This window comes from Schistocerca gregaria, chromosome 2 (genome assembly GCF_023897955.1).
Source record: "Schistocerca gregaria isolate iqSchGreg1 chromosome 2, iqSchGreg1.2, whole genome shotgun sequence".
Lineage (NCBI taxonomy): Eukaryota > Metazoa > Arthropoda > Insecta > Orthoptera > Acrididae > Schistocerca > Schistocerca gregaria.
The window spans coordinates 1016914790-1016938369 of NC_064921.1; the positions used below are offsets into that span (position 1 = coordinate 1016914790).

General features: G+C 51.9%; 71 non-coding genes across 71 annotated transcripts; 47 read left to right on the forward strand and 24 right to left on the reverse strand.

Moving 5' to 3' along the window:
- The first annotated feature begins 165 nt into the window (after positions 1–165).
- Trnav-cac (transfer RNA valine (anticodon CAC)) lies at positions 166–238 on the forward strand. The gene has a single exon. It is a non-coding gene; the product is annotated as a tRNA-Val (tRNA).
- Positions 239–396: 158 nt separating this feature from the next.
- Trnav-aac (transfer RNA valine (anticodon AAC)) lies at positions 397–469 on the forward strand. The gene has a single exon. It is a non-coding gene; the product is annotated as a tRNA-Val (tRNA).
- A 192-nt stretch (positions 470–661) lies between these two features.
- Positions 662–734, reverse strand: Trnap-ugg (transfer RNA proline (anticodon UGG)). Its single transcript has one exon. It is a non-coding gene; the product is annotated as a tRNA-Pro (tRNA).
- Positions 735–1145: 411 nt separating this feature from the next.
- Trnav-cac (transfer RNA valine (anticodon CAC)) lies at positions 1146–1218 on the forward strand. The gene has a single exon. It is a non-coding gene; the product is annotated as a tRNA-Val (tRNA).
- Positions 1219–1376: 158 nt separating this feature from the next.
- On the forward strand, positions 1377–1449 carry Trnav-aac (transfer RNA valine (anticodon AAC)). The gene has a single exon. It is a non-coding gene; the product is annotated as a tRNA-Val (tRNA).
- Positions 1450–1642: 193 nt separating this feature from the next.
- Positions 1643–1714, reverse strand: Trnap-ugg (transfer RNA proline (anticodon UGG)). The gene has a single exon. It is a non-coding gene; the product is annotated as a tRNA-Pro (tRNA).
- A 411-nt stretch (positions 1715–2125) lies between these two features.
- Positions 2126–2198, forward strand: Trnav-cac (transfer RNA valine (anticodon CAC)). Its single transcript has one exon. It is a non-coding gene; the product is annotated as a tRNA-Val (tRNA).
- Positions 2199–2356: 158 nt separating this feature from the next.
- Trnav-aac (transfer RNA valine (anticodon AAC)) lies at positions 2357–2429 on the forward strand. The gene has a single exon. It is a non-coding gene; the product is annotated as a tRNA-Val (tRNA).
- Positions 2430–2622: 193 nt separating this feature from the next.
- Positions 2623–2694, reverse strand: Trnap-ugg (transfer RNA proline (anticodon UGG)). The gene has a single exon. It is a non-coding gene; the product is annotated as a tRNA-Pro (tRNA).
- A 412-nt stretch (positions 2695–3106) lies between these two features.
- On the forward strand, positions 3107–3179 carry Trnav-cac (transfer RNA valine (anticodon CAC)). The gene has a single exon. It is a non-coding gene; the product is annotated as a tRNA-Val (tRNA).
- A 158-nt stretch (positions 3180–3337) lies between these two features.
- Trnav-aac (transfer RNA valine (anticodon AAC)) lies at positions 3338–3410 on the forward strand. Its single transcript has one exon. It is a non-coding gene; the product is annotated as a tRNA-Val (tRNA).
- Positions 3411–3602: 192 nt separating this feature from the next.
- Positions 3603–3675, reverse strand: Trnap-ugg (transfer RNA proline (anticodon UGG)). Its single transcript has one exon. It is a non-coding gene; the product is annotated as a tRNA-Pro (tRNA).
- A 411-nt stretch (positions 3676–4086) lies between these two features.
- On the forward strand, positions 4087–4159 carry Trnav-cac (transfer RNA valine (anticodon CAC)). Its single transcript has one exon. It is a non-coding gene; the product is annotated as a tRNA-Val (tRNA).
- Positions 4160–4317: 158 nt separating this feature from the next.
- Trnav-aac (transfer RNA valine (anticodon AAC)) lies at positions 4318–4390 on the forward strand. Its single transcript has one exon. It is a non-coding gene; the product is annotated as a tRNA-Val (tRNA).
- A 193-nt stretch (positions 4391–4583) lies between these two features.
- On the reverse strand, positions 4584–4655 carry Trnap-ugg (transfer RNA proline (anticodon UGG)). The gene has a single exon. It is a non-coding gene; the product is annotated as a tRNA-Pro (tRNA).
- Positions 4656–5066: 411 nt separating this feature from the next.
- Positions 5067–5139, forward strand: Trnav-cac (transfer RNA valine (anticodon CAC)). The gene has a single exon. It is a non-coding gene; the product is annotated as a tRNA-Val (tRNA).
- Positions 5140–5297: 158 nt separating this feature from the next.
- On the forward strand, positions 5298–5370 carry Trnav-aac (transfer RNA valine (anticodon AAC)). Its single transcript has one exon. It is a non-coding gene; the product is annotated as a tRNA-Val (tRNA).
- A 193-nt stretch (positions 5371–5563) lies between these two features.
- Trnap-ugg (transfer RNA proline (anticodon UGG)) lies at positions 5564–5635 on the reverse strand. The gene has a single exon. It is a non-coding gene; the product is annotated as a tRNA-Pro (tRNA).
- A 412-nt stretch (positions 5636–6047) lies between these two features.
- Trnav-cac (transfer RNA valine (anticodon CAC)) lies at positions 6048–6120 on the forward strand. The gene has a single exon. It is a non-coding gene; the product is annotated as a tRNA-Val (tRNA).
- A 158-nt stretch (positions 6121–6278) lies between these two features.
- Positions 6279–6351, forward strand: Trnav-aac (transfer RNA valine (anticodon AAC)). Its single transcript has one exon. It is a non-coding gene; the product is annotated as a tRNA-Val (tRNA).
- A 192-nt stretch (positions 6352–6543) lies between these two features.
- Positions 6544–6616, reverse strand: Trnap-ugg (transfer RNA proline (anticodon UGG)). The gene has a single exon. It is a non-coding gene; the product is annotated as a tRNA-Pro (tRNA).
- A 411-nt stretch (positions 6617–7027) lies between these two features.
- Trnav-cac (transfer RNA valine (anticodon CAC)) lies at positions 7028–7100 on the forward strand. Its single transcript has one exon. It is a non-coding gene; the product is annotated as a tRNA-Val (tRNA).
- Positions 7101–7258: 158 nt separating this feature from the next.
- On the forward strand, positions 7259–7331 carry Trnav-aac (transfer RNA valine (anticodon AAC)). The gene has a single exon. It is a non-coding gene; the product is annotated as a tRNA-Val (tRNA).
- Positions 7332–7524: 193 nt separating this feature from the next.
- Trnap-ugg (transfer RNA proline (anticodon UGG)) lies at positions 7525–7596 on the reverse strand. Its single transcript has one exon. It is a non-coding gene; the product is annotated as a tRNA-Pro (tRNA).
- A 411-nt stretch (positions 7597–8007) lies between these two features.
- On the forward strand, positions 8008–8080 carry Trnav-cac (transfer RNA valine (anticodon CAC)). Its single transcript has one exon. It is a non-coding gene; the product is annotated as a tRNA-Val (tRNA).
- Positions 8081–8238: 158 nt separating this feature from the next.
- On the forward strand, positions 8239–8311 carry Trnav-aac (transfer RNA valine (anticodon AAC)). Its single transcript has one exon. It is a non-coding gene; the product is annotated as a tRNA-Val (tRNA).
- Positions 8312–8504: 193 nt separating this feature from the next.
- Trnap-ugg (transfer RNA proline (anticodon UGG)) lies at positions 8505–8576 on the reverse strand. Its single transcript has one exon. It is a non-coding gene; the product is annotated as a tRNA-Pro (tRNA).
- A 412-nt stretch (positions 8577–8988) lies between these two features.
- Trnav-cac (transfer RNA valine (anticodon CAC)) lies at positions 8989–9061 on the forward strand. The gene has a single exon. It is a non-coding gene; the product is annotated as a tRNA-Val (tRNA).
- A 158-nt stretch (positions 9062–9219) lies between these two features.
- Positions 9220–9292, forward strand: Trnav-aac (transfer RNA valine (anticodon AAC)). The gene has a single exon. It is a non-coding gene; the product is annotated as a tRNA-Val (tRNA).
- A 193-nt stretch (positions 9293–9485) lies between these two features.
- On the reverse strand, positions 9486–9557 carry Trnap-ugg (transfer RNA proline (anticodon UGG)). The gene has a single exon. It is a non-coding gene; the product is annotated as a tRNA-Pro (tRNA).
- A 412-nt stretch (positions 9558–9969) lies between these two features.
- Positions 9970–10042, forward strand: Trnav-cac (transfer RNA valine (anticodon CAC)). The gene has a single exon. It is a non-coding gene; the product is annotated as a tRNA-Val (tRNA).
- A 424-nt stretch (positions 10043–10466) lies between these two features.
- Trnap-ugg (transfer RNA proline (anticodon UGG)) lies at positions 10467–10538 on the reverse strand. The gene has a single exon. It is a non-coding gene; the product is annotated as a tRNA-Pro (tRNA).
- A 412-nt stretch (positions 10539–10950) lies between these two features.
- Positions 10951–11023, forward strand: Trnav-cac (transfer RNA valine (anticodon CAC)). The gene has a single exon. It is a non-coding gene; the product is annotated as a tRNA-Val (tRNA).
- A 158-nt stretch (positions 11024–11181) lies between these two features.
- Positions 11182–11254, forward strand: Trnav-aac (transfer RNA valine (anticodon AAC)). The gene has a single exon. It is a non-coding gene; the product is annotated as a tRNA-Val (tRNA).
- A 192-nt stretch (positions 11255–11446) lies between these two features.
- Trnap-ugg (transfer RNA proline (anticodon UGG)) lies at positions 11447–11519 on the reverse strand. Its single transcript has one exon. It is a non-coding gene; the product is annotated as a tRNA-Pro (tRNA).
- Positions 11520–11931: 412 nt separating this feature from the next.
- Trnav-cac (transfer RNA valine (anticodon CAC)) lies at positions 11932–12004 on the forward strand. Its single transcript has one exon. It is a non-coding gene; the product is annotated as a tRNA-Val (tRNA).
- A 158-nt stretch (positions 12005–12162) lies between these two features.
- Positions 12163–12235, forward strand: Trnav-aac (transfer RNA valine (anticodon AAC)). Its single transcript has one exon. It is a non-coding gene; the product is annotated as a tRNA-Val (tRNA).
- A 192-nt stretch (positions 12236–12427) lies between these two features.
- Positions 12428–12500, reverse strand: Trnap-ugg (transfer RNA proline (anticodon UGG)). Its single transcript has one exon. It is a non-coding gene; the product is annotated as a tRNA-Pro (tRNA).
- A 412-nt stretch (positions 12501–12912) lies between these two features.
- Positions 12913–12985, forward strand: Trnav-cac (transfer RNA valine (anticodon CAC)). The gene has a single exon. It is a non-coding gene; the product is annotated as a tRNA-Val (tRNA).
- A 158-nt stretch (positions 12986–13143) lies between these two features.
- Trnav-aac (transfer RNA valine (anticodon AAC)) lies at positions 13144–13216 on the forward strand. The gene has a single exon. It is a non-coding gene; the product is annotated as a tRNA-Val (tRNA).
- Positions 13217–13408: 192 nt separating this feature from the next.
- Trnap-ugg (transfer RNA proline (anticodon UGG)) lies at positions 13409–13481 on the reverse strand. Its single transcript has one exon. It is a non-coding gene; the product is annotated as a tRNA-Pro (tRNA).
- A 412-nt stretch (positions 13482–13893) lies between these two features.
- On the forward strand, positions 13894–13966 carry Trnav-cac (transfer RNA valine (anticodon CAC)). Its single transcript has one exon. It is a non-coding gene; the product is annotated as a tRNA-Val (tRNA).
- A 158-nt stretch (positions 13967–14124) lies between these two features.
- Trnav-aac (transfer RNA valine (anticodon AAC)) lies at positions 14125–14197 on the forward strand. The gene has a single exon. It is a non-coding gene; the product is annotated as a tRNA-Val (tRNA).
- Positions 14198–14388: 191 nt separating this feature from the next.
- On the reverse strand, positions 14389–14460 carry Trnap-ugg (transfer RNA proline (anticodon UGG)). Its single transcript has one exon. It is a non-coding gene; the product is annotated as a tRNA-Pro (tRNA).
- A 411-nt stretch (positions 14461–14871) lies between these two features.
- Trnav-cac (transfer RNA valine (anticodon CAC)) lies at positions 14872–14944 on the forward strand. The gene has a single exon. It is a non-coding gene; the product is annotated as a tRNA-Val (tRNA).
- Positions 14945–15102: 158 nt separating this feature from the next.
- Trnav-aac (transfer RNA valine (anticodon AAC)) lies at positions 15103–15175 on the forward strand. Its single transcript has one exon. It is a non-coding gene; the product is annotated as a tRNA-Val (tRNA).
- A 193-nt stretch (positions 15176–15368) lies between these two features.
- Trnap-ugg (transfer RNA proline (anticodon UGG)) lies at positions 15369–15440 on the reverse strand. The gene has a single exon. It is a non-coding gene; the product is annotated as a tRNA-Pro (tRNA).
- Positions 15441–15852: 412 nt separating this feature from the next.
- Trnav-cac (transfer RNA valine (anticodon CAC)) lies at positions 15853–15925 on the forward strand. Its single transcript has one exon. It is a non-coding gene; the product is annotated as a tRNA-Val (tRNA).
- Positions 15926–16083: 158 nt separating this feature from the next.
- Trnav-aac (transfer RNA valine (anticodon AAC)) lies at positions 16084–16156 on the forward strand. The gene has a single exon. It is a non-coding gene; the product is annotated as a tRNA-Val (tRNA).
- A 193-nt stretch (positions 16157–16349) lies between these two features.
- On the reverse strand, positions 16350–16421 carry Trnap-ugg (transfer RNA proline (anticodon UGG)). Its single transcript has one exon. It is a non-coding gene; the product is annotated as a tRNA-Pro (tRNA).
- Positions 16422–16833: 412 nt separating this feature from the next.
- On the forward strand, positions 16834–16906 carry Trnav-cac (transfer RNA valine (anticodon CAC)). Its single transcript has one exon. It is a non-coding gene; the product is annotated as a tRNA-Val (tRNA).
- A 158-nt stretch (positions 16907–17064) lies between these two features.
- Trnav-aac (transfer RNA valine (anticodon AAC)) lies at positions 17065–17137 on the forward strand. Its single transcript has one exon. It is a non-coding gene; the product is annotated as a tRNA-Val (tRNA).
- A 191-nt stretch (positions 17138–17328) lies between these two features.
- Positions 17329–17400, reverse strand: Trnap-ugg (transfer RNA proline (anticodon UGG)). Its single transcript has one exon. It is a non-coding gene; the product is annotated as a tRNA-Pro (tRNA).
- A 411-nt stretch (positions 17401–17811) lies between these two features.
- Trnav-cac (transfer RNA valine (anticodon CAC)) lies at positions 17812–17884 on the forward strand. The gene has a single exon. It is a non-coding gene; the product is annotated as a tRNA-Val (tRNA).
- Positions 17885–18042: 158 nt separating this feature from the next.
- Positions 18043–18115, forward strand: Trnav-aac (transfer RNA valine (anticodon AAC)). Its single transcript has one exon. It is a non-coding gene; the product is annotated as a tRNA-Val (tRNA).
- A 193-nt stretch (positions 18116–18308) lies between these two features.
- Trnap-ugg (transfer RNA proline (anticodon UGG)) lies at positions 18309–18380 on the reverse strand. Its single transcript has one exon. It is a non-coding gene; the product is annotated as a tRNA-Pro (tRNA).
- A 412-nt stretch (positions 18381–18792) lies between these two features.
- Trnav-cac (transfer RNA valine (anticodon CAC)) lies at positions 18793–18865 on the forward strand. Its single transcript has one exon. It is a non-coding gene; the product is annotated as a tRNA-Val (tRNA).
- A 158-nt stretch (positions 18866–19023) lies between these two features.
- Trnav-aac (transfer RNA valine (anticodon AAC)) lies at positions 19024–19096 on the forward strand. Its single transcript has one exon. It is a non-coding gene; the product is annotated as a tRNA-Val (tRNA).
- A 191-nt stretch (positions 19097–19287) lies between these two features.
- Positions 19288–19359, reverse strand: Trnap-ugg (transfer RNA proline (anticodon UGG)). The gene has a single exon. It is a non-coding gene; the product is annotated as a tRNA-Pro (tRNA).
- Positions 19360–19770: 411 nt separating this feature from the next.
- Positions 19771–19843, forward strand: Trnav-cac (transfer RNA valine (anticodon CAC)). The gene has a single exon. It is a non-coding gene; the product is annotated as a tRNA-Val (tRNA).
- Positions 19844–20001: 158 nt separating this feature from the next.
- Positions 20002–20074, forward strand: Trnav-aac (transfer RNA valine (anticodon AAC)). Its single transcript has one exon. It is a non-coding gene; the product is annotated as a tRNA-Val (tRNA).
- A 193-nt stretch (positions 20075–20267) lies between these two features.
- Positions 20268–20339, reverse strand: Trnap-ugg (transfer RNA proline (anticodon UGG)). The gene has a single exon. It is a non-coding gene; the product is annotated as a tRNA-Pro (tRNA).
- Positions 20340–20751: 412 nt separating this feature from the next.
- On the forward strand, positions 20752–20824 carry Trnav-cac (transfer RNA valine (anticodon CAC)). The gene has a single exon. It is a non-coding gene; the product is annotated as a tRNA-Val (tRNA).
- A 158-nt stretch (positions 20825–20982) lies between these two features.
- Trnav-aac (transfer RNA valine (anticodon AAC)) lies at positions 20983–21055 on the forward strand. The gene has a single exon. It is a non-coding gene; the product is annotated as a tRNA-Val (tRNA).
- Positions 21056–21246: 191 nt separating this feature from the next.
- On the reverse strand, positions 21247–21318 carry Trnap-ugg (transfer RNA proline (anticodon UGG)). Its single transcript has one exon. It is a non-coding gene; the product is annotated as a tRNA-Pro (tRNA).
- Positions 21319–21729: 411 nt separating this feature from the next.
- On the forward strand, positions 21730–21802 carry Trnav-cac (transfer RNA valine (anticodon CAC)). Its single transcript has one exon. It is a non-coding gene; the product is annotated as a tRNA-Val (tRNA).
- Positions 21803–21960: 158 nt separating this feature from the next.
- On the forward strand, positions 21961–22033 carry Trnav-aac (transfer RNA valine (anticodon AAC)). The gene has a single exon. It is a non-coding gene; the product is annotated as a tRNA-Val (tRNA).
- A 191-nt stretch (positions 22034–22224) lies between these two features.
- Trnap-ugg (transfer RNA proline (anticodon UGG)) lies at positions 22225–22296 on the reverse strand. The gene has a single exon. It is a non-coding gene; the product is annotated as a tRNA-Pro (tRNA).
- Positions 22297–22707: 411 nt separating this feature from the next.
- Trnav-cac (transfer RNA valine (anticodon CAC)) lies at positions 22708–22780 on the forward strand. The gene has a single exon. It is a non-coding gene; the product is annotated as a tRNA-Val (tRNA).
- Positions 22781–22938: 158 nt separating this feature from the next.
- On the forward strand, positions 22939–23011 carry Trnav-aac (transfer RNA valine (anticodon AAC)). The gene has a single exon. It is a non-coding gene; the product is annotated as a tRNA-Val (tRNA).
- A 192-nt stretch (positions 23012–23203) lies between these two features.
- Positions 23204–23276, reverse strand: Trnap-ugg (transfer RNA proline (anticodon UGG)). The gene has a single exon. It is a non-coding gene; the product is annotated as a tRNA-Pro (tRNA).
- Between the last annotated feature and the right edge of the window lie 304 nt (positions 23277–23580).

Genomic DNA, 23580 nt, shown 5'->3' on the forward strand with positions numbered 1-23580 from the left:
TTAGGGGTGCTACGGCAGACACCTTCTCGAGCACCCCGAAGACTTCTTGAGCCCTTGGCTGTGATGGTTTCCAGGCTGTCAAAAGAACTGTCGCGTGTGCATTCACGGACGGGAGAGAGGCTGAGGTAATTGCGAGTGAACGGAGATGGACTCCTCCCGTTCGCAGTTTCCGTAGTGTAGCGGTTATCACGTCTGCTTCACACGCAGAAGGTCCCCGGTTCGATCCCGGGCGGGAACAGTATTTTCCTGCCTATGTCGTATTGTACTCCAGTGAGCCACGACATGTGAGGATCTTCTGCATGTACCTTTGTTCTGCAAGTAGCGCATTTATTTAATTTCTTAGTAACGATGACAACACCAGCACGAGTTGTCTCTAATGTAAGGCGCACACAAGTAGTTTCCGTGGTGTAGCGGTTATCACGTCTGCCTAACACGCAGAAGGTCCCCGTGTCGATCCCGGGCGGAAACACTTTTTTATCATTAAAAACAAGACATACTAACATGCATCTGCTACCATCTGTACCCAAAAACCTTCGTGATCGCCTTCACACGTCAGATCAGTGTCAATTGCTCACATCAAATATGAAATTCATTTGATACTGACGCCGAGCATTTTGCGTCGACTCAGCCACTCACGTGCGACCAGTTTGCACAAAACGCTAGGCCTCGTCCGGGATTTGAACCCGGGACCTCCTGCACCCAAAGCAGGAATCATACCCCTAGACCAACGAGCCATCTGACGTGGCAAATGACTATTATTTCAGTGCACTGGGTCCCTCGATGTGGTCCAGGGTGCTCTGGAAAGTCTCGTGTAGGCTGGCGGGATGGGGGCGGCGCGAATTCCCGCGGTCGGCGGCCTTCCTGGGCTATTGGTACCTTCATGTAGAGCTGCCGCTGGGCTCGCACTCCCTGCTGCTAAGAAAGTGATTGCTTTTGCTGCTATGATTTGCAATCACGACTGCGGGAAACGCCGCTATTTCGTTAGGGGTGCTACGGCAGACACCTTCTCGAGCACCCCGAAGACTTCTTGAGCCCTTGGCTGTGATGGTTTCAGGCTGTCAAAAGAACTGTCGCGTGTGCATTCACGGACGGGAGAGAGGCTGAGGTAATTGCGAGTGAACGGAGATGGACTCTTCAAGTCCGCAGTTTCCGTAGTGTAGCGGTTATCACGTCTGCTTCACACGCAGAAGGTCCCCGGTTCGATCCCGGGCGGGAAGAGTATTTTCCTGCCTATGTCGTATTGTACTCCAGTGAGCCACGACATGTGAGGATCTTCTGCATGTACCTTTGTTCTGCAAGTAGCGCATTTATTTAATTTCTTAGTAACGATGACAACACCAGCACGAGTTGTCTCTAATGTAAGGCGCACACAAGTAGTTTCCGTGGTGTAGCGGTTATCACGTCTGCCTAACACGCAGAAGGTCCCCGTGTCGATCCCGGGCGGAAACACTTTTTTATCATTAAAAACAAGACATACTAACATGCATCTGCTACCATCTGTACCCAAAAACCTTCGTGATCGCCTTCACACGTCAGATCAGTGTCAATTGCTCACATCAAATATGAAATTCATTTGATACTGACGCCGAGCATTTTGCGTCGACTCAGCCACTCACGTGCGACCAGTTTGCACAAAACGCTAGGGCTCGTCCGGGATTTGAACCCGGGACCTCCTGCACCCAAAGCAGGAATCATACCCCTAGACCAACGAGCCATCTGACGTGGCAAATGACTATTATTTCAGTGCACTGGGTCCCTCGATGTGATCCAGGGTGCTCTGGAAAGTCTCGTGTAGGCTGGCGGGATGGGGGCGGCGCGAATTCCCGCGGTCGGCGGCCTTCCTGGGCTATTGGTACCTTCATGTAGAGCTGCCGCTGGGCTCGCACTCCCTGCTGCTAAGAAAGTGATTGCTTTTGCTGCTATGATTTGCAATCACGACTGCGGGAAACGCCGCTATTTCGTTAGGGGTGCTACGGCAGACACCTTCTCGAGCACCCCGAAGACTTCTTGAGCCCTTGGCTGTGATGGTTTCAGGCTGTCAAAAGAACTGTCGCGTGTGCATTCACGGACGGGAGAGAGGCTGAGGTAATTGCGAGTGAACGGAGATGGACTCTTCAAGTCCGCAGTTTCCGTAGTGTAGCGGTTATCACGTCTGCTTCACACGCAGAAGGTCCCCGGTTCGATCCCGGGCGGGAAGAGTATTTTCCTGCCTATGTCGTATTGTACTCCAGTGAGCCACGACATGTGAGGATCTTCTGCATGTACCTTTGTTCTGCAAGTAGCGCATTTATTTAATTTCTTAGTAACGATGACAACACCAGCAGGAGTTGTCTCTAATGTAAGGCGCACACAAGTAGTTTCCGTGGTGTAGCGGTTATCACGTCTGCCTAACACGCAGAAGGTCCCCGTGTCGATCCCGGGCGGAAACACTTTTTTATCATTAAAAACAAGACATACTAACATGCATCTGCTACCATCTGTACCCAAAAACCTTCGTGATCGCCTTCACACGTCAGATCAGTGTCAATTGCTCACATCAAATATGAAATTCATTTGATACTGACGCCGAGCATTTTGCGTCGACTCAGCCACTCACGTGCGACCAGTTTGCACAAAACGCTAGGGCTCGTCCGGGATTTGAACCCGGGACCTCCTGCACCCAAAGCAGGAATCATACCCCTAGACCAACGAGCCATCTGACGTGGCAAATGACTATTATTTCAGTGCACTGGGTCCCTCGATGTGGTCCAGGGTGCTCTGGAAAGTCTCGTGTAGGCTGGCGGGATGGGGGCGGCGCGAATTCCCGCGGTCGGCGGCCTTCCTGGGCTATTGGTACCTTCATGTAGAGCTGCCGCTGGGCTCGCACTCCCTGCTGCTAAGAAAGTGATTGCTTTTGCTGCTATGATTTGCAATCACGACTGCGGGAAACGCCGCTATTTCGTTAGGGGTGCTACGGCAGACACCTTCTCGAGCACCCCGAAGACTTCTTGAGCCCTTGGCTGTGATGGTTTCCAGGCTGTCAAAAGAACTGTCGCGTGTGCATTCACGGACGGGAGAGAGGCTGAGGTAATTGCGAGTGAACGGAGATGGACTCCTCCCGTTCGCAGTTTCCGTAGTGTAGCGGTTATCACGTCTGCTTCACACGCAGAAGGTCCCCGGTTCGATCCCGGGCGGGAACAGTATTTTCCTGCCTATGTCGTATTGTACTCCAGTGAGCCACGACATGTGAGGATCTTCTGCATGTACCTTTGTTCTGCAAGTAGCGCATTTATTTAATTTCTTAGTAACGATGACAACACCAGCACGAGTTGTCTCTAATGTAAGGCGCACACAAGTAGTTTCCGTGGTGTAGCGGTTATCACGTCTGCCTAACACGCAGAAGGTCCCCGTGTCGATCCCGGGCGGAAACACTTTTTTATCATTAAAAACAAGACATACTAACATGCATCTGCTACCATCTGTACCCAAAAACCTTCGTGATCGCCTTCACACGTCAGATCAGTGTCAATTGCTCACATCAAATATGAAATTCATTTGATACTGACGCCGAGCATTTTGCGTCGACTCAGCCACTCACGTGCGACCAGTTTGCACAAAACGCTAGGCCTCGTCCGGGATTTGAACCCGGGACCTCCTGCACCCAAAGCAGGAATCATACCCCTAGACCAACGAGCCATCTGACGTGGCAAATGACTATTATTTCAGTGCACTGGGTCCCTCGATGTGGTCCAGGGTGCTCTGGAAAGTCTCGTGTAGGCTGGCGGGATGGGGGCGGCGCGAATTCCCGCGGTCGGCGGCCTTCCTGGGCTATTGGTACCTTCATGTAGAGCTGCCGCTGGGCTCGCACTCCCTGCTGCTAAGAAAGTGATTGCTTTTGCTGCTATGATTTGCAATCACGACTGCGGGAAACGCCGCTATTTCGTTAGGGGTGCTACGGCAGACACCTTCTCGAGCACCCCGAAGACTTCTTGAGCCCTTGGCTGTGATGGTTTCAGGCTGTCAAAAGAACTGTCGCGTGTGCATTCACGGACGGGAGAGAGGCTGAGGTAATTGCGAGTGAACGGAGATGGACTCTTCAAGTCCGCAGTTTCCGTAGTGTAGCGGTTATCACGTCTGCTTCACACGCAGAAGGTCCCCGGTTCGATCCCGGGCGGGAAGAGTATTTTCCTGCCTATGTCGTATTGTACTCCAGTGAGCCACGACATGTGAGGATCTTCTGCATGTACCTTTGTTCTGCAAGTAGCGCATTTATTTAATTTCTTAGTAACGATGACAACACCAGCACGAGTTGTCTCTAATGTAAGGCGCACACAAGTAGTTTCCGTGGTGTAGCGGTTATCACGTCTGCCTAACACGCAGAAGGTCCCCGTGTCGATCCCGGGCGGAAACACTTTTTTATCATTAAAAACAAGACATACTAACATGCATCTGCTACCATCTGTACCCAAAAACCTTCGTGATCGCCTTCACACGTCAGATCAGTGTCAATTGCTCACATCAAATATGAAATTCATTTGATACTGACGCCGAGCATTTTGCGTCGACTCAGCCACTCACGTGCGACCAGTTTGCACAAAACGCTAGGGCTCGTCCGGGATTTGAACCCGGGACCTCCTGCACCCAAAGCAGGAATCATACCCCTAGACCAACGAGCCATCTGACGTGGCAAATGACTATTATTTCAGTGCACTGGGTCCCTCGATGTGATCCAGGGTGCTCTGGAAAGTCTCGTGTAGGCTGGCGGGATGGGGGCGGCGCGAATTCCCGCGGTCGGCGGCCTTCCTGGGCTATTGGTACCTTCATGTAGAGCTGCCGCTGGGCTCGCACTCCCTGCTGCTAAGAAAGTGATTGCTTTTGCTGCTATGATTTGCAATCACGACTGCGGGAAACGCCGCTATTTCGTTAGGGGTGCTACGGCAGACACCTTCTCGAGCACCCCGAAGACTTCTTGAGCCCTTGGCTGTGATGGTTTCAGGCTGTCAAAAGAACTGTCGCGTGTGCATTCACGGACGGGAGAGAGGCTGAGGTAATTGCGAGTGAACGGAGATGGACTCTTCAAGTCCGCAGTTTCCGTAGTGTAGCGGTTATCACGTCTGCTTCACACGCAGAAGGTCCCCGGTTCGATCCCGGGCGGGAAGAGTATTTTCCTGCCTATGTCGTATTGTACTCCAGTGAGCCACGACATGTGAGGATCTTCTGCATGTACCTTTGTTCTGCAAGTAGCGCATTTATTTAATTTCTTAGTAACGATGACAACACCAGCAGGAGTTGTCTCTAATGTAAGGCGCACACAAGTAGTTTCCGTGGTGTAGCGGTTATCACGTCTGCCTAACACGCAGAAGGTCCCCGTGTCGATCCCGGGCGGAAACACTTTTTTATCATTAAAAACAAGACATACTAACATGCATCTGCTACCATCTGTACCCAAAAACCTTCGTGATCGCCTTCACACGTCAGATCAGTGTCAATTGCTCACATCAAATATGAAATTCATTTGATACTGACGCCGAGCATTTTGCGTCGACTCAGCCACTCACGTGCGACCAGTTTGCACAAAACGCTAGGGCTCGTCCGGGATTTGAACCCGGGACCTCCTGCACCCAAAGCAGGAATCATACCCCTAGACCAACGAGCCATCTGACGTGGCAAATGACTATTATTTCAGTGCACTGGGTCCCTCGATGTGGTCCAGGGTGCTCTGGAAAGTCTCGTGTAGGCTGGCGGGATGGGGGCGGCGCGAATTCCCGCGGTCGGCGGCCTTCCTGGGCTATTGGTACCTTCATGTAGAGCTGCCGCTGGGCTCGCACTCCCTGCTGCTAAGAAAGTGATTGCTTTTGCTGCTATGATTTGCAATCACGACTGCGGGAAACGCCGCTATTTCGTTAGGGGTGCTACGGCAGACACCTTCTCGAGCACCCCGAAGACTTCTTGAGCCCTTGGCTGTGATGGTTTCCAGGCTGTCAAAAGAACTGTCGCGTGTGCATTCACGGACGGGAGAGAGGCTGAGGTAATTGCGAGTGAACGGAGATGGACTCCTCCCGTTCGCAGTTTCCGTAGTGTAGCGGTTATCACGTCTGCTTCACACGCAGAAGGTCCCCGGTTCGATCCCGGGCGGGAACAGTATTTTCCTGCCTATGTCGTATTGTACTCCAGTGAGCCACGACATGTGAGGATCTTCTGCATGTACCTTTGTTCTGCAAGTAGCGCATTTATTTAATTTCTTAGTAACGATGACAACACCAGCACGAGTTGTCTCTAATGTAAGGCGCACACAAGTAGTTTCCGTGGTGTAGCGGTTATCACGTCTGCCTAACACGCAGAAGGTCCCCGTGTCGATCCCGGGCGGAAACACTTTTTTATCATTAAAAACAAGACATACTAACATGCATCTGCTACCATCTGTACCCAAAAACCTTCGTGATCGCCTTCACACGTCAGATCAGTGTCAATTGCTCACATCAAATATGAAATTCATTTGATACTGACGCCGAGCATTTTGCGTCGACTCAGCCACTCACGTGCGACCAGTTTGCACAAAACGCTAGGCCTCGTCCGGGATTTGAACCCGGGACCTCCTGCACCCAAAGCAGGAATCATACCCCTAGACCAACGAGCCATCTGACGTGGCAAATGACTATTATTTCAGTGCACTGGGTCCCTCGATGTGGTCCAGGGTGCTCTGGAAAGTCTCGTGTAGGCTGGCGGGATGGGGGCGGCGCGAATTCCCGCGGTCGGCGGCCTTCCTGGGCTATTGGTACCTTCATGTAGAGCTGCCGCTGGGCTCGCACTCCCTGCTGCTAAGAAAGTGATTGCTTTTGCTGCTATGATTTGCAATCACGACTGCGGGAAACGCCGCTATTTCGTTAGGGGTGCTACGGCAGACACCTTCTCGAGCACCCCGAAGACTTCTTGAGCCCTTGGCTGTGATGGTTTCAGGCTGTCAAAAGAACTGTCGCGTGTGCATTCACGGACGGGAGAGAGGCTGAGGTAATTGCGAGTGAACGGAGATGGACTCTTCAAGTCCGCAGTTTCCGTAGTGTAGCGGTTATCACGTCTGCTTCACACGCAGAAGGTCCCCGGTTCGATCCCGGGCGGGAAGAGTATTTTCCTGCCTATGTCGTATTGTACTCCAGTGAGCCACGACATGTGAGGATCTTCTGCATGTACCTTTGTTCTGCAAGTAGCGCATTTATTTAATTTCTTAGTAACGATGACAACACCAGCACGAGTTGTCTCTAATGTAAGGCGCACACAAGTAGTTTCCGTGGTGTAGCGGTTATCACGTCTGCCTAACACGCAGAAGGTCCCCGTGTCGATCCCGGGCGGAAACACTTTTTTATCATTAAAAACAAGACATACTAACATGCATCTGCTACCATCTGTACCCAAAAACCTTCGTGATCGCCTTCACACGTCAGATCAGTGTCAATTGCTCACATCAAATATGAAATTCATTTGATACTGACGCCGAGCATTTTGCGTCGACTCAGCCACTCACGTGCGACCAGTTTGCACAAAACGCTAGGGCTCGTCCGGGATTTGAACCCGGGACCTCCTGCACCCAAAGCAGGAATCATACCCCTAGACCAACGAGCCATCTGACGTGGCAAATGACTATTATTTCAGTGCACTGGGTCCCTCGATGTGATCCAGGGTGCTCTGGAAAGTCTCGTGTAGGCTGGCGGGATGGGGGCGGCGCGAATTCCCGCGGTCGGCGGCCTTCCTGGGCTATTGGTACCTTCATGTAGAGCTGCCGCTGGGCTCGCACTCCCTGCTGCTAAGAAAGTGATTGCTTTTGCTGCTATGATTTGCAATCACGACTGCGGGAAACGCCGCTATTTCGTTAGGGGTGCTACGGCAGACACCTTCTCGAGCACCCCGAAGACTTCTTGAGCCCTTGGCTGTGATGGTTTCAGGCTGTCAAAAGAACTGTCGCGTGTGCATTCACGGACGGGAGAGAGGCTGAGGTAATTGCGAGTGAACGGAGATGGACTCTTCAAGTCCGCAGTTTCCGTAGTGTAGCGGTTATCACGTCTGCTTCACACGCAGAAGGTCCCCGGTTCGATCCCGGGCGGGAAGAGTATTTTCCTGCCTATGTCGTATTGTACTCCAGTGAGCCACGACATGTGAGGATCTTCTGCATGTACCTTTGTTCTGCAAGTAGCGCATTTATTTAATTTCTTAGTAACGATGACAACACCAGCACGAGTTGTCTCTAATGTAAGGCGCACACAAGTAGTTTCCGTGGTGTAGCGGTTATCACGTCTGCCTAACACGCAGAAGGTCCCCGTGTCGATCCCGGGCGGAAACACTTTTTTATCATTAAAAACAAGACATACTAACATGCATCTGCTACCATCTGTACCCAAAAACCTTCGTGATCGCCTTCACACGTCAGATCAGTGTCAATTGCTCACATCAAATATGAAATTCATTTGATACTGACGCCGAGCATTTTGCGTCGACTCAGCCACTCACGTGCGACCAGTTTGCACAAAACGCTAGGGCTCGTCCGGGATTTGAACCCGGGACCTCCTGCACCCAAAGCAGGAATCATACCCCTAGACCAACGAGCCATCTGACGTGGCAAATGACTATTATTTCAGTGCACTGGGTCCCTCGATGTGATCCAGGGTGCTCTGGAAAGTCTCGTGTAGGCTGGCGGGATGGGGGCGGCGCGAATTCCCGCGGTCGGCGGCCTTCCTGGGCTATTGGTACCTTCATGTAGAGCTGCCGCTGGGCTCGCACTCCCTGCTGCTAAGAAAGTGATTGCTTTTGCTGCTATGATTTGCAATCACGACTGCGGGAAACGCCGCTATTTCGTTAGGGGTGCTACGGCAGACACCTTCTCGAGCACCCCGAAGACTTCTTGAGCCCTTGGCTGTGATGGTTTCCAGGCTGTCAAAAGAACTGTCGCGTGTGCATTCACGGACGGGAGAGAGGCTGAGGTAATTGCGAGTGAACGGAGATGGACTCCTCCCGTTCGCAGTTTCCGTAGTGTAGCGGTTATCACGTCTGCTTCACACGCAGAAGGTCCCCGGTTCGATCCCGGGCGGGAACAGTATTTTCCTGCCTATGTCGTATTGTACTCCAGTGAGCCACGACATGTGAGGATCTTCTGCATGTACCTTTGTTCTGCAAGTAGCGCATTTATTTAATTTCTTAGTAACGATGACAACACCAGCACGAGTTGTCTCTAATGTAAGGCGCACACAAGTAGTTTCCGTGGTGTAGCGGTTATCACGTCTGCCTAACACGCAGAAGGTCCCCGTGTCGATCCCGGGCGGAAACACTTTTTTATCATTAAAAACAAGACATACTAACATGCATCTGCTACCATCTGTACCCAAAAACCTTCGTAATCGCCTTCACACGTCAGATCAGTGTCAATTGCTCACATCAAATATGAATTTCATTTGATACTGACGCCGAGCATTTTGCGTCGACTCAGCCACTCACGTGCGACCAGTTTGCACGAAACGCTAGGGCTCGTCCGGGATTTGAACCCGGGACCTCCTGCACCCAAAGCAGGAATCATACCCCTAGACCAACGAGCCATCTGACGTGGCAAATGACTATTATTTCAGTGCACTGGGTCCCTCGATGTGGTCCAGGGTGCTCTGGAAAGTCTCGTGTAGGCTGGCGGGATGGGGGCGGCGCGAATTCCCGCGGTCGGCGGCCTTCCTGGGCTATTGGTACCTTCATGTAGAGCTGCCGCTGGGCTCGCACTCCCTGCTGCTAAGAAAGTGATTGCTTTTGCTGCTATGATTTGCAATCACGACTGCGGGAAACGCCGCTATTTCGTTAGGGGTGCTACGGCAGACACCTTCTCGAGCACCCCGAAGACTTCTTGAGCCCTTGGCTGTGATGGTTTCCAGGCTGTCAAAAGAACTGTCGCGTGTGCATTCACGGACGGGAGAGAGGCTGAGGTAATTGCGAGTGAACGGAGATGGACTCCTCCCGTTCGCAGTTTCCGTAGTGTAGCGGTTATCACGTCTGCTTCACACGCAGAAGGTCCCCGGTTCGATCCCGGGCGGGAACAGTATTTTCCTGCCTATGTCGTATTGTACTCCAGTGAGCCACGACATGTGAGGATCTTCTGCATGTACCTTTGTTCTGCAAGTAGCGCATTTATTTAATTTCTTAGTAACGATGACAACACCAGCACGAGTTGTCTCTAATGTAAGGCGCACACAAGTAGTTTCCGTGGTGTAGCGGTTATCACGTCTGCCTAACACGCAGAAGGTCCCCGTGTCGATCCCGAGCGGAAACACTTTTTTATCATTAAAAACAAGACATACTAACATGCATCTGCTACCATCTGTACCCAAAAACCTTCGTAATCGCCTTCACACGTCAGATCAGTGTCAATTGCTCACATCAAATATGAAATTCATTTGATACTGACGCCGAGCATTTTGCGTCGACTCAGCCACTCACGTGCGACCAGTTTGCACAAAACGCTAGGGCTCGTCCGGGATTTGAACCCGGGACCTCCTGCACCCAAAGCAGGAATCATACCCCTAGACCAACGAGCCATCTGACGTGGCAAATGACTATTATTTCAGTGCACTGGGTCCCTCGATGTGGTCCAGGGTGCTCTGGAAAGTCTCGTGTAGGCTGGCGGGATGGGGGCGGCGCGAATTCCCGCGGTCGGCGGCCTTCCTGGGCTATTGGTACCTTCATGTAGAGCTGCCGCTGGGCTCGCACTCCCTGCTGCTAAGAAAGTGATTGCTTTTGCTGCTATGATTTGCAATCACGACTGCGGGAAACGCCGCTATTTCGTTAGGGGTGCTACGGCAGACACCTTCTCGAGCACCCCGAAGACTTCTTGAGCCCTTGGCTGTGATGGTTTCCAGGCTGTCAAAAGAACTGTCGCGTGTGCATTCACGGACGGGAGAGAGGCTGAGGTAATTGCGAGTGAACGGAGATGGACTCCTCCCGTTCGCAGTTTCCGTAGTGTAGCGGTTATCACGTCTGCTTCACACGCAGAAGGTCCCCGGTTCGATCCCGGGCGGGAACAGTATTTTCCTGCCTATGTCGTATTGTACTCCAGTGAGCCACGACATGTGAGGATCTTCTGCATGTACCTTTGTTCTGCAAGTAGCGCATTTATTTAATTTCTTAGTAACGATGACAACACCAGCACGAGTTGTCTCTAATGTAAGGCGCACACAAGTAGTTTCCGTGGTGTAGCGGTTATCACGTCTGCCTAACACGCAGAAGGTCCCCGTGTCGATCCCGGGCGGAAACACTTTTTTATCATTAAAAACAAGACATACTAACATGCATCTGCTACCATCTGTACCCAAAAACCTTCGTGATCGCCTTCACACGTCAGATCAGTGTCAATTGCTCACATCAAATATGAAATTCATTTGATACTGACGCCGAGCACTTTGCGTCGACTCAGCCACTCACGTGCGACCAGTTTGCACAAAACGCTAGGCCTCGTCCGGGATTTGAACCCGGGACCTCCTGCACCCAAAGCAGGAATCATACCCCTAGACCAACGAGCCATCTGACGTGGCAAATGACTATTATTTCAGTGCACTGGGTCCCTCGATGTGGTCCAGGGTGCTCTGGAAAGTCTCGTGTAGGCTGGCGGGATGGGGGCGGCGCGAATTCCCGCGGTCGGCGGCCTTCCTGGGCTATTGGTACCTTCATGTAGAGCTGCCGCTGGGCTCGCACTCCCTGCTGCTAAGAAAGTGATTGCTTTTGCTGCTATGATTTGCAATCACGACTGTGGGAAACGCCGCTATTTCGTTAGGGGTGCTACGGCAGACACCTTCTCGAGCACCCCGAAGACTTCTTGAGCCCTTGGCTGTGATGGTTTCCAGGCTGTCAAAAGAACTGTCGCGTGTGCATTCACGGACGGGAGAGAGGCTGAGGTAATTGCGAGTGAACGGAGATGGACTCCTCCCGTTCGCAGTTTCCGTAGTGTAGCGGTTATCACGTCTGCTTCACACGCAGAAGGTCCCCGGTTCGATCCCGGGCGGGAACAGTATTTTCCTGCCTATGTCGTATTGTACTCCAGTGAGCCACGACATGTGAGGATCTTCTGCATGTACCTTTGTTCTGCAAGTAGCGCATTTATTTAATTTCTTAGTAACGATGACAACACCAGCACGAGTTGTCTCTAATGTAAGGCGCACACAAGTAGTTTCCGTGGTGTAGCGGTTATCACGTCTGCCTAACACGCAGAAGGTCCCCGTGTCGATCCCGGGCGGAAACACTTTTTTATCATTAAAAACAAGACATACTAACATGCATCTGCTACCATCTGTACCCAAAAACCTTCGTGATCGCCTTCACACGTCAGATCAGTGTCAATTGCTCACATCAAATATGAAATTCATTTGATACTGACGCCGAGCACTTTGCGTCGACTCAGCCACTCACGTGCGACCAGTTTGCACAAAACGCTAGGCCTCGTCCGGGATTTGAACCCGGGACCTCCTGCACCCAAAGCAGGAATCATACCCCTAGACCAACGAGCCATCTGACGTGGCAAATGACTATTATTTCAGTGCACTGGGTCCCTCGATGTGGTCCAGGGTGCTCTGGAAAGTCTCGTGTAGGCTGGCGGGATGGGGGCGGCGCGAATTCCCGCGGTCGGCGGCCTTCCTGGGCTATTGGTACCTTCATGTAGAGCTGCCGCTGGGCTCGCACTCCCTGCTGCTAAGAAAGTGATTGCTTTTGCTGCTATGATTTGCAATCACGACTGTGGGAAACGCCGCTATTTCGTTAGGGGTGCTACGGCAGACACCTTCTCGAGCACCCCGAAGACTTCTTGAGCCCTTGGCTGTGATGGTTTCCAGGCTGTCAAAAGAACTGTCGCGTGTGCATTCACGGACGGGAGAGAGGCTGAGGTAATTGCGAGTGAACGGAGATGGACTCCTCCCGTTCGCAGTTTCCGTAGTGTAGCGGTTATCACGTCTGCTTCACACGCAGAAGGTCCCCGGTTCGATCCCGGGCGGGAACAGTATTTTCCTGCCTATGTCGTATTGTACTCCAGTGAGCCACGACATGTGAGGATCTTCTGCATGTACCTTTGTTCTGCAAGTAGCGCATTTATTTAATTTCTTAGTAACGATGACAACACCAGCACGAGTTGTCTCTAATGTAAGGCGCACACAAGTAGTTTCCGTGGTGTAGCGGTTATCACGTCTGCCTAACACGCAGAAGGTCCCCGTGTCGATCCCGGGCGGAAACACTTTTTTATCATTAAAAACAAGACATACTAACATGCATCTGCTACCATCTGTACCCAAAAACCTTCGTGATCGCCTTCACACGTCAGATCAGTGTCAATTGCTCACATCAAATATGAAATTCATTTGATACTGACGCCGAGCACTTTGCGTCGACTCAGCCACTCACGTGCGACCAGTTTGCACAAAACGCTAGGCCTCGTCCGGGATTTGAACCCGGGACCTCCTGCACCCAAAGCAGGAATCATACCCCTAGACCAACGAGCCATCTGACGTGGCAAATGACTATTATTTCAGTGCACTGGGTCCCTCGATGTGGTCCAGGGTGCTCTGGAAAGTCTCGTGTAGGCTGGCGGGATGGGGGCGGCGCGAATTCCCGCGGTCGGCGGCCTTCCTGGGCTATTGGTACCTTCATGTAGAGCTGCCGCTGGGCTCGCACTCCCTGCTGCTAAGAAAGTGATTGCTTTTGCTGCTATGATTTGCAATCACGACTGTGGGAAACGCCGCTATTTCGTTAGGGGTGCTACGGCAGACACCTTCTCGAGCACCCCGAAGACTTCTTGAGCCCTTGGCTGTGATGGTTTCCAGGCTGTCAAAAGAACTGTCGCGTGTGCATTCACGGACGGGAGAGAGGCTGAGGTAATTGCGAGTGAACGGAGATGGACTCCTCCCGTTCGCAGTTTCCGTAGTGTAGCGGTTATCACGTCTGCTTCACACGCAGAAGGTCCCCGGTTCGATCCCGGGCGGGAACAGTATTTTCCTGCCTATGTCGTATTGTACTCCAGTGAGCCACGACATGTGAGGATCTTCTGCATGTACCTTTGTTCTGCAAGTAGCGCATTTATTTAATTTCTTAGTAACGATGACAACACCAGCACGAGTTGTCTCTAATGTAAGGCGCACACAAGTAGTTTCCGTGGTGTAGCGGTTATCACGTCTGCCTAACACGCAGAAGGTCCCCGTGTCGATCCCGGGCGGAAACACTTTTTTATCATTAAAAACAAGACATACTAACATGCATCTGCTACCATCTGTACCCAAAAACCTTCGTGATCGCCTTCACACGTCAGATCAGTGTCAATTGCTCACATCAAATATGAAATTCATTTGATACTGACGCCGAGCATTTTGCGTCGACTCAGCCACTCGTGCGACCAGTTTGCACAAAACGCTAGGGCTCGTCCGGGATTTGAACCCGGGACCTCCTGCACCCAAAGCAGGAATCATACCCCTAGACCAACGAGCCATCTGACGTGGCAAATGACTATTATTTCAGTGCACTGGGTCCCTCGATGTGGTCCAGGGTGCTCTGGAAAGTCTCGTGTAGGCTGGCGGGATGGGGGCGGCGCGAATTCCCGCGGTCGGCGGCCTTCCTGGGCTATTGGTACCTTCATGTAGAGCTGCCGCTGGGCTGGTACTCCCTGCTGCTAAGAAAGTGATTGCTTTTGCTGCTATGATTTGCAATCACGACTGCGGGAAACGCCGCTATTTCGTTAGGGGTGCTACGGCAGACACCTTCTCGAGCACCCCGAAGACTTCTTGAGCCCTTGGCTGTGAACACGCGATCTAGTGTAAAGAACTGTCGCGTGTGCATTCACGGACGGGAGAGAGGCTGAGGTAATTGCGAGTGAACGGAGATGGACTCTTCAAGTCCGCAGTTTCCGTAGTGTAGCGGTTATCACGTCTGCTTCACACGCAGAAGGTCCCCGGTTCGATGCCGGGCGGGAACAGTATTTTCCTGCCTATGTCGTATTGTACTCCAGTGAGCCACGACATGTGAGGATCTTCTGCATGTACCTTTGTTCTGCAAGTAGCGCATTTATTTAATTTCTTAGTAACGATGACAACACCAGCACGAGTTGTCTCTAATGTAAGGCGCACAAAAGTAGTTTCCGTGGTGTAGCGGTTATCACGTCTGCCTAACACGCAGAAGGTCCCCGTGTCGATCCCGGGCGGAAACACTTTTTTATCATTAAAAACAAGACATACTAACATGCATCTGCTACCATCTGTACCCAAAAACCTTCGTAATCGCCTTCACACGTCAGATCAGTGTCAATTGCTCACATCAAATATGAATTTCATTTGATACTGACGCCGAGCATTTTGCGTCGACTCAGCCACTCACGTGCGACCAGTTTGCACAAAACGCTAGGGCTCGTCCGGGATTTGAACCCGGGACCTCCTGCACCCAAAGCAGGAATCATACCCCTAGACCAACGAGCCATCTGACGTGGCAAATGACTATTATTTCAGTGCACTGGGTCCCTCGATGTGGTCCAGGGTGCTCTGGAAAGTCTCGTGTAGGCTGGCGGGATGGGGGCGGCGCGAATTCCCGCGGTCGGCGGCCTTCCTGGGCTATTGGTACCTTCATGTAGAGCTGCCGCTGGGCTGGTACTCCCTGCTGCTAAGAAAGTGATTGCTTTTGCTGCTATGATTTGCAATCACGACTGCGGGAAACGCCGCTATCTCGTTAGGGGTGCTACGGCAGACACCTTCTCGAGCACCCCGAAGACTTCTTGAGCCCTCGGCTGTGATGGTTTCCAGGCTGTCAAAAGAACTGTCGCGTGTGCATTCACGGACGGGAGAGAGGCTGAGGTAATTGCGAGTGAACGGAGATGGACTCCTGAAGTCCGCAGTTTCCGTAGTGTAGCGGTTATCACGTCCGCTTCACACGCAGAAGGTCCCCGGTTCGATCCCGGGCGGGAACAGTATTTTCCTGCCTATGTCGTATTGTACTCCAGTGAGCCACGACATGTGAGGATCTTCTGCATGTACCTTTGTTCTGCAAGTAGCGCATTTATTTAATTTCTTAGTAACGATGACAACACCAGCACGAGTTGTCTCTAATGTAAGGCGCACACAAGTAGTTTCCGTGGTGTAGCGGTTATCACGTCTGCCTAACACGCAGAAGGTCCCCGTGTCGATCCCGGGCGGAAACACTTTTTTATCATTAAAAACAAGACATACTAACATGCATCTGCTACCATCTGTACCCAAAAACCTTCGTGATCGCCTTCACACGTCAGATCAGTGTCAATTGCTCACATCAAATATGAAATTCATTTGATACTGACGCCGAGCATTTTGCGTCGACTCGGCCACTCACGTGCGACCAGTTTGCACAAAACGCTAGGGCTCGTCCGGGATTTGAACCCGGGACCTCCTGCACCCAAAGCAGGAATCATACCCCTAGACCAACGAGCCATCTGACGTGGCAAATGACTATTATTTCAGTGCACTGGGTCCCTCGATGTGGTCCAGGGTGCTCTGGAAAGTCTCGTGTAGGCTGGCGGGATGGGGGCGGCGCGAATTCCCGCGGTCGGCGGCCTTCCTGGGCTATTGGTACCTTCATGTAGAGCTGCCGCTGGGCTGGTACTCCCTGCTGCTAAGAAAGTGATTGCTTTTGCTGCTATGATTTGCAATCACGACTGCGGGAAACGCCGCTATCTCGTTAGGGGTGCTACGGCAGACACCTTCTCGAGCACCCCGAAGACTTCTTGAGCCCTCGGCTGTGATGGTTTCCAGGCTGTCAAAAGAACTGTCGCGTGTGCATTAACGGACGGGAGAGAGGCTGAGGTAATTGCGAGTGAACGGAGATGGACTCCTGAAGTCCGCAGTTTTCGTAGTGTAGCGGTTATCACGTCTGCTTCACACGCAGAAGGTCCCCGGTTCGATCCCGGGCGGAAACATCATTTTCCTGCCTATGTCGTATTGTTCTCCAGTGAGCCACGACATGTGAGGATCTTCTGCATGTACCTTTGTTCTGCAAGTAGAGCATTTATTTAATTTTTTAGTTACGATGACAACACCAGCACGAGTTGTCTCTAATGTAAGGCGCACACAAGTAGTTTCCGTGGTGTAGCGGTTATCACGTCTGCCTAACACGCAGAAGGTCCCCGTGTCGATCCCGGGCGGAAACACTTTTTTATCATTAAAAACAAGACATACTAACATGCATCTGCTACCATCTGTACCCAAAAACCTTCGTGATCGCCTTCACACGTCAGATCAGTGTCAATTGCTCACATCAAATATGAAATTCATTTGATACTGACGCCGAGCATTTTGCGTCGACTCAGCCACTCGTGCGACCAGTTTGCACAAAACGCTAGGGCTCGTCCGGGATTTGAACTCGGGACCTCCTGCACCCAAAGCAGGAATCATACCCCTAGACCAACGAGCCATCTGACGTGGCAAATGACTATTATTTCAGTGCACTGGGTCCCTCGATGTGGTCCAGGGTGCTCTGGAAAGTCTCGTGTAGGCTGGCGGGATGGGGGCGGCGCGAATTCCCGCGGTCGGCGGCCTTCCTGGGCTATTGGTACCTTCATGTAGAGCTGCCGCTGGGCTCGCACTCCCTGCTGCTAAGAAAGTGATTGCTTTTGCTGCTATGATTTGCAATCACGACTGCGGGAAACGCCGCTATTTCGTTAGGGGTGCTACGGCAGACACCTTCTCGAGCACCCCGAAGACTTCTTGAGCCCTTGGCTGTGATGGTTTCAGGCTGTCAAAAGAACTGTCGCGTGTGCATTCACGGACGGGAGAGTGGCTGAGGTAATTGCGAGTGAACGGAGACGGACTCTTCAAGTCCGCAGTTTCCGTAGTGTAGCGGTTATCACGTCCGCTTCACACGCAGAAGGTCCCCGGTTCGATCCCGGGCGGGAACAGTATTTTCCTGCCTATGTCGTATTGTACTCCAGTGAGCCACGACATGTGAGGATCTTCTGCATGTACCTTTGTTCTGCAAGTAGCGCATTTATTTAATTTCTTAGTAACGATGACAACACCAGCACGAGTTGTCTCTAATGTAAGGCGCACACAAGTAGTTTCCGTGGTGTAGCGGTTATCACGTCTGCCTAACACGCAGAAGGTCCCCGTGTCGATCCCGGGCGGAAACACTTTTTTATCATTAAAAACAAGACATACTAACATGCATCTGCTACCATCTGTACCCAAAAACCTTCGTGATCGCCTTCACACGTCAGATCAGTGTCAATTGCTCACATCAAATATGAAATTCATTTGATACTGACGCCGAGCATTTTGCGTCGACTCAGCCACTCACGTGCGACCAGTTTGCACAAAACGCTAGGGCTCGTCCGGGATTTGAACCCGGGACCTCCTGCACCCAAAGCAGGAATCATACCCCTAGACCAACGAGCCATCTGACGTGGCAAATGACTATTATTTCAGTGCACTGGGTCCCTCGATGTGGTCCAGGGTGCTCTGGAAAGTCTCGTGTAGGCTGGCGGGATGGGGGCGGCGCGAATTCCCGCGGTCGGCGGCCTTCCTGGGCTATTGGTACCTTCATGTAGAGCTGCCGCTGGGCTGGTACTCCCTGCTGCTAAGAAAGTGATTGCTTTTGCTGCTATGATTTGCAATCACGACTGCGGGAAACGCCGCTATCTCGTTAGGGGTGCTACGGCAGACACCTTCTCGAGCACCCCGAAGACTTCTTGAGCCCTCGGCTGTGATGGTTTCCAGGCTGTCAAAAGAACTGTCGCGTGTGCATTAACGGACGGGAGAGAGGCTGAGGTAATTGCGAGTGAACGGAGATGGACTCCTGAAGTCCGCAGTTTTCGTAGTGTAGCGGTTATCACGTCTGCTTCACACGCAGAAGGTCCCCGGTTCGATCCCGGGCGGAAACATCATTTTCCTGCCTATGTCGTATTGTTCTCCAGTGAGCCACGACATGTGAGGATCTTCTGCATGTACCTTTGTTCTGCAAGTAGAGCATTTATTTAATTTTTTAGTTACGATGACAACACCAGCACGAGTTGTCTCTAATGTAAGGCGCACACAAGTAGTTTCCGTGGTGTAGCGGTTATCACGTCTGCCTAACACGCAGAAGGTCCCCGTGTCGATCCCGGGCGGAAACACTTTTTTATCATTAAAAACAAGACATACTAACATGCATCTGCTACCATCTGTACCCAAAAACCTTCGTGATCGCCTTCACACGTCAGATCAGTGTCAATTGCTCACATCAAATATGAAATTCATTTGATACTGACGCCGAGCATTTTGCGTCGACTCAGCCACTCGTGCGACCAGTTTGCACAAAACGCTAGGGCTCGTCCGGGATTTGAACCCGGGACCTCCTGCACCCAAAGCAGGAATCATACCCCTAGACCAACGAGCCATCTGACGTGGCAAATGACTATTATTTCAGTGCACTGGGTCCCTCGATGTGGTCCAGGGTGCTCTGGAAAGTCTCGTGTAGGCTGGCGGGATGGGGGCGGCGCGAATTCCCGCGGTCGGCGGCCTTCCTGGGCTATTGGTACCTTCATGTAGAGCTGCCGCTGGGCTCGCACTCCCTGCTGCTAAGAAAGTGATTGCTTTTGCTGCTATGATTTGCAATCACGACTGCGGGAAACGCCGCTATTTCGTTAGGGGTGCTACGGCAGACACCTTCTCGAGCACCCCGAAGACTTCTTGAGCCCTTGGCTGTGATGGTTTCAGGCTGTCAAAAGAACTGTCGCGTGTGCATTCACGGACGGGAGAGTGGCTGAGGTAATTGCGAGTGAACGGAGACGGACTCTTCAAGTCCGCAGTTTCCGTAGTGTAGCGGTTATCACGTCCGCTTCACACGCAGAAGGTCCCCGGTTCGATCCCGGGCGGGAACAGTATTTTCCTGCCTATGTCGTATTGTACTCCAGTGAGCCACGACATGTGAGGATCTTCTGCATGTACCTTTGTTCTGCAAGTAGCGCATTTATTTAATTTCTTAGTAACGATGACAACACCAGCACGAGTTGTCTCTAATGTAAGGCGCACACAAGTAGTTTCCGTGGTGTAGCGGTTATCACGTCTGCCTAACACGCAGAAGGTCCCCGTGTCGATCCCGGGCGGAAACACTTTTTTATCATTAAAAACAAGACATACTAACATGCATCTACTACCATCTGTACCCAAAAACCTTCGTGATCGCCTTCACACGTCAGATCAGTGTCAATTGCTCACATCAAATATGAAATTCATTTGATACTGACGCCGAGCATTTTGCGTCGACTCAGCCACTCACGTGCGACCAGTTTGCACAAAACGCTAGGGCTCGTCCGGGATTTGAACCCGGGACCTCCTGCACCCAAAGCAGGAATCATACCTCTAGACCAACGAGCCATCTGACGTGGCAAATGACTATTATTTCAGTGCACTGGGTCCCTCGATGTGGTCCAGGGTGCTCTGGAAAGTCTCGTGTAGGCTGGCGGGATGGGGGCGGCGCGAATTCCCGCGGTCGGCGGCCTTCCTGGGCTATTGGTACCTTCATGTAGAGCTGCCGCTGGGCTGGTACTCCCTGCTGCTAAGAAAGTGATTGCTTTTGCTGCTATGATTTGCAATCACGACTGCGGGAAACGCCGCTATCTCGTTAGGGGTGCTACGGCAGACACCTTCTCGAGCACCCCGAAGACTTCTTGAGCCCTCGGCTGTGATGGTTTCCAGGCTGTCAAAAGAACTGTCGCGTGTGCATTCACGGACGGGAGAGAGGCTGAGGTAATTGCGAGTGAACGGAGATGGACTCCTGAAGTCCGCAGTTTTCGTAGTGTAGCGGTTATCACGTCTGCTTCACACGCAGAAGGTCCCCGGTTCGATCCCGGGCGGAAACATCATTTTCCTGCCTATGTCGTATTGTTCTCCAGTGAGCCACGACATGTGAGGATCTTCTGCATGTACCTTTGTTCTGCAAGTAGAGCATTTATTTAATTTTTTAGTTACGATGACAACACCAGCACGAGTTGTCTCTAATGTAAGGCGCACACAAGTAGTTTCCGTGGTGTAGCGGTTATCACGTCTGCCTAACACGCAGAAGGTCCCCGTGTCGATCCCGGGCGGAAACACTTTTTTATCTTTAAAAACAAGACATACTAACATGCATCTGCTACCATCTGTACCCAAAAACCTTCGTGATCGCCTTCACACGTCAGATCAGTGTCAATTGCTCACATCAAATATGAAATTCATTTGATACTGACGCCGAGCATTTTGCGTCGACTCAGCCACTCGTGCGACCAGTTTGCACAAAACGCTAGGGCTCGTCCGGGATTTGAACCCGGGACCTCCTGCACCCAAAGCAGGAATCATACCCCTAGACCAACGAGCCATCTGACGTGGCAAATGACTATTATTTCAGTGCACTGGGTCCCTCGATGTGGTCCAGGGTGCTCTGGAAAGTCTCGTGTAGGCTGGCGGGATGGGGGCGGCGCGAATTCCCGCGGTCGGCGGCCTTCCTGGGCTATTGGTACCTTCATGTAGAGCTGCCGCTGGGCTCGCACTCCCTGCTGCTAAGAAAGTGATTGCTTTTGCTGCTATGATTTGCAATCACGACTGCGGGAAACGCCGCTATTTCGTTAGGGGTGCTACGGCAGACACCTTCTCGAGCACCCCGAAGACTTCTTGAGCCCTTGGCTGTGATGGTTTCAGGCTGTCAAAAGAACTGTCGCGTGTGCATTCACGGACGGGAGAGTGGCTGAGGTCATTGCGAGTGAACGGAGATGGACTCTTCAAGTCCGCAGTTTCCGTAGTGTAGCGGTTATCACGTCCGCTTCACACGCAGAAGGTCCCCGGTTCGATCCCGGGCGGGAACAGTAATTTCCTGCCTATGTCGTATTGTACTCCAGTGAGCCACGACATGTGAGGATCTTCTGCATGTACCTTTGTTCTGCAAGTAGCGCATTTATTTAATTTCTTAGTAACGATGACAACACCAGCACGAGTTGTCTCTAATGTAAGGCGCACACAAGTAGTTTCCGTGGTGTAGCGGTTATCACGTCTGCCTAACACGCAGAAGGTCCCCGTGTCGATCCCGGGCGGAAACACTTTTTTATCATTAAAAACAAGACATACTAACATGCATCTGCTACCATCTGTACCCAAAAACCTTCGTGATCGCCTTCACACGTCAGATCAGTGTCAATTGCTCACATCAAATATGAAATTCATTTGATACTGACGCCGAGCATTTTGCGTCGACTCAGCCACTCGTGCGACCAGTTTGCACAAAACGCTAGGGCTCGTCCGGGATTTGAACCCGGGACCTCCTGCACCCAAAGCAGGAATCATACCCCTAGACCAACGAGCCATCTGACGTGGCAAATGACTATTATTTCAGTGCACTGGGTCCCTCGATGTGGTCCAGGGTGCTCTGGAAAGTCTCGTGTAGGCTGGCGGGATGGGGGCGGCGCGAATTCCCGCGGTCGGCGGCCTTCCTGGGCTATTGGTACCTTCATGTAGAGCTGCCGCTGGGCTCGCACTCCCTGCTGCTAAGAAAGTGATTGCTTTTGCTGCTATGATTTGCAATCACGACTGCGGGAAACGCCGCTATTTCGTTAGGGGTGCTACGGCAGACACCTTCTCGAGCACCCCGAAGACTTCTTGAGCCCTTGGCTGTGATGGTTTCAGGCTGTCAAAAGAACTGTCGCGTGTGCATTCACGGACGGGAGAGTGGCTGAGGTAATTGCGAGTGAACGGAGATGGACTCTTCAAGTCCGCAGTTTCCGTAGTGTAGCGGTTATCACGTCCGCTTCACACGCAGAAGGTCCCCGGTTCGATCCCGGGCGGGAACAGTAATTTCCTGCCTATGTCGTATTGTACTCCAGTGAGCCACGACATGTGAGGATCTTCTGCATGTACCTTTGTTCTGCAAGTAGCGCATTTATTTAATTTCTTAGTAACGATGACAACACCAGCACGAGTTGTCTCTAATGTAAGGCGCACACAAGTAGTTTCCGTGGTGTAGCGGTTATCACGTCTGCCTAACACGCAGAAGGTCCCCGTGTCGATCCCGGGCGGAAACACTTTTTTATCATTAAAAACAAGACATACTAACATGCATCTGCTACCATCTGTACCCAAAAACCTTCGTGATCGCCTTCACACGTCAGATCAGTGTCAATTGCTCACATCAAATATGAAATTCATTTGATACTGACGCCGAGCATTTTGCGTCGACTCAGCCACTCACGTGCGACCAGTTTGCACAAAACGCTAGGCCTCGTCCGGGATTTGAACCCGGGACCTCCTGCACCCAAAGCAGGAATCATACCCCTAGACCAACGAGCCATCTGACGTGGCAAATGACTATTATTTCAGTGCACTGGGTCCCTCGATGTGGTCCAGGGTGCTCTGGAAAGTCTCGTGTAGGCTGGCGGGATGGGGGCGGCGCGAATTCCCGCGGTCGGCGGCCTTCCTGGGCTATTGGTACCTTCATGTAGAGCTGCCGCTGGGCTGGTACTCCCTGCTGCTAAGAAAGTGATTGCTTTTGCTGCTATGATTTGCAATCACGACTGCGGGAAACGCCGCTATTTCGTTAGGGGTGCTACGGCAGACACCTTCTCGAGCACCCCGAAGACTTCTTGAGCCCTTG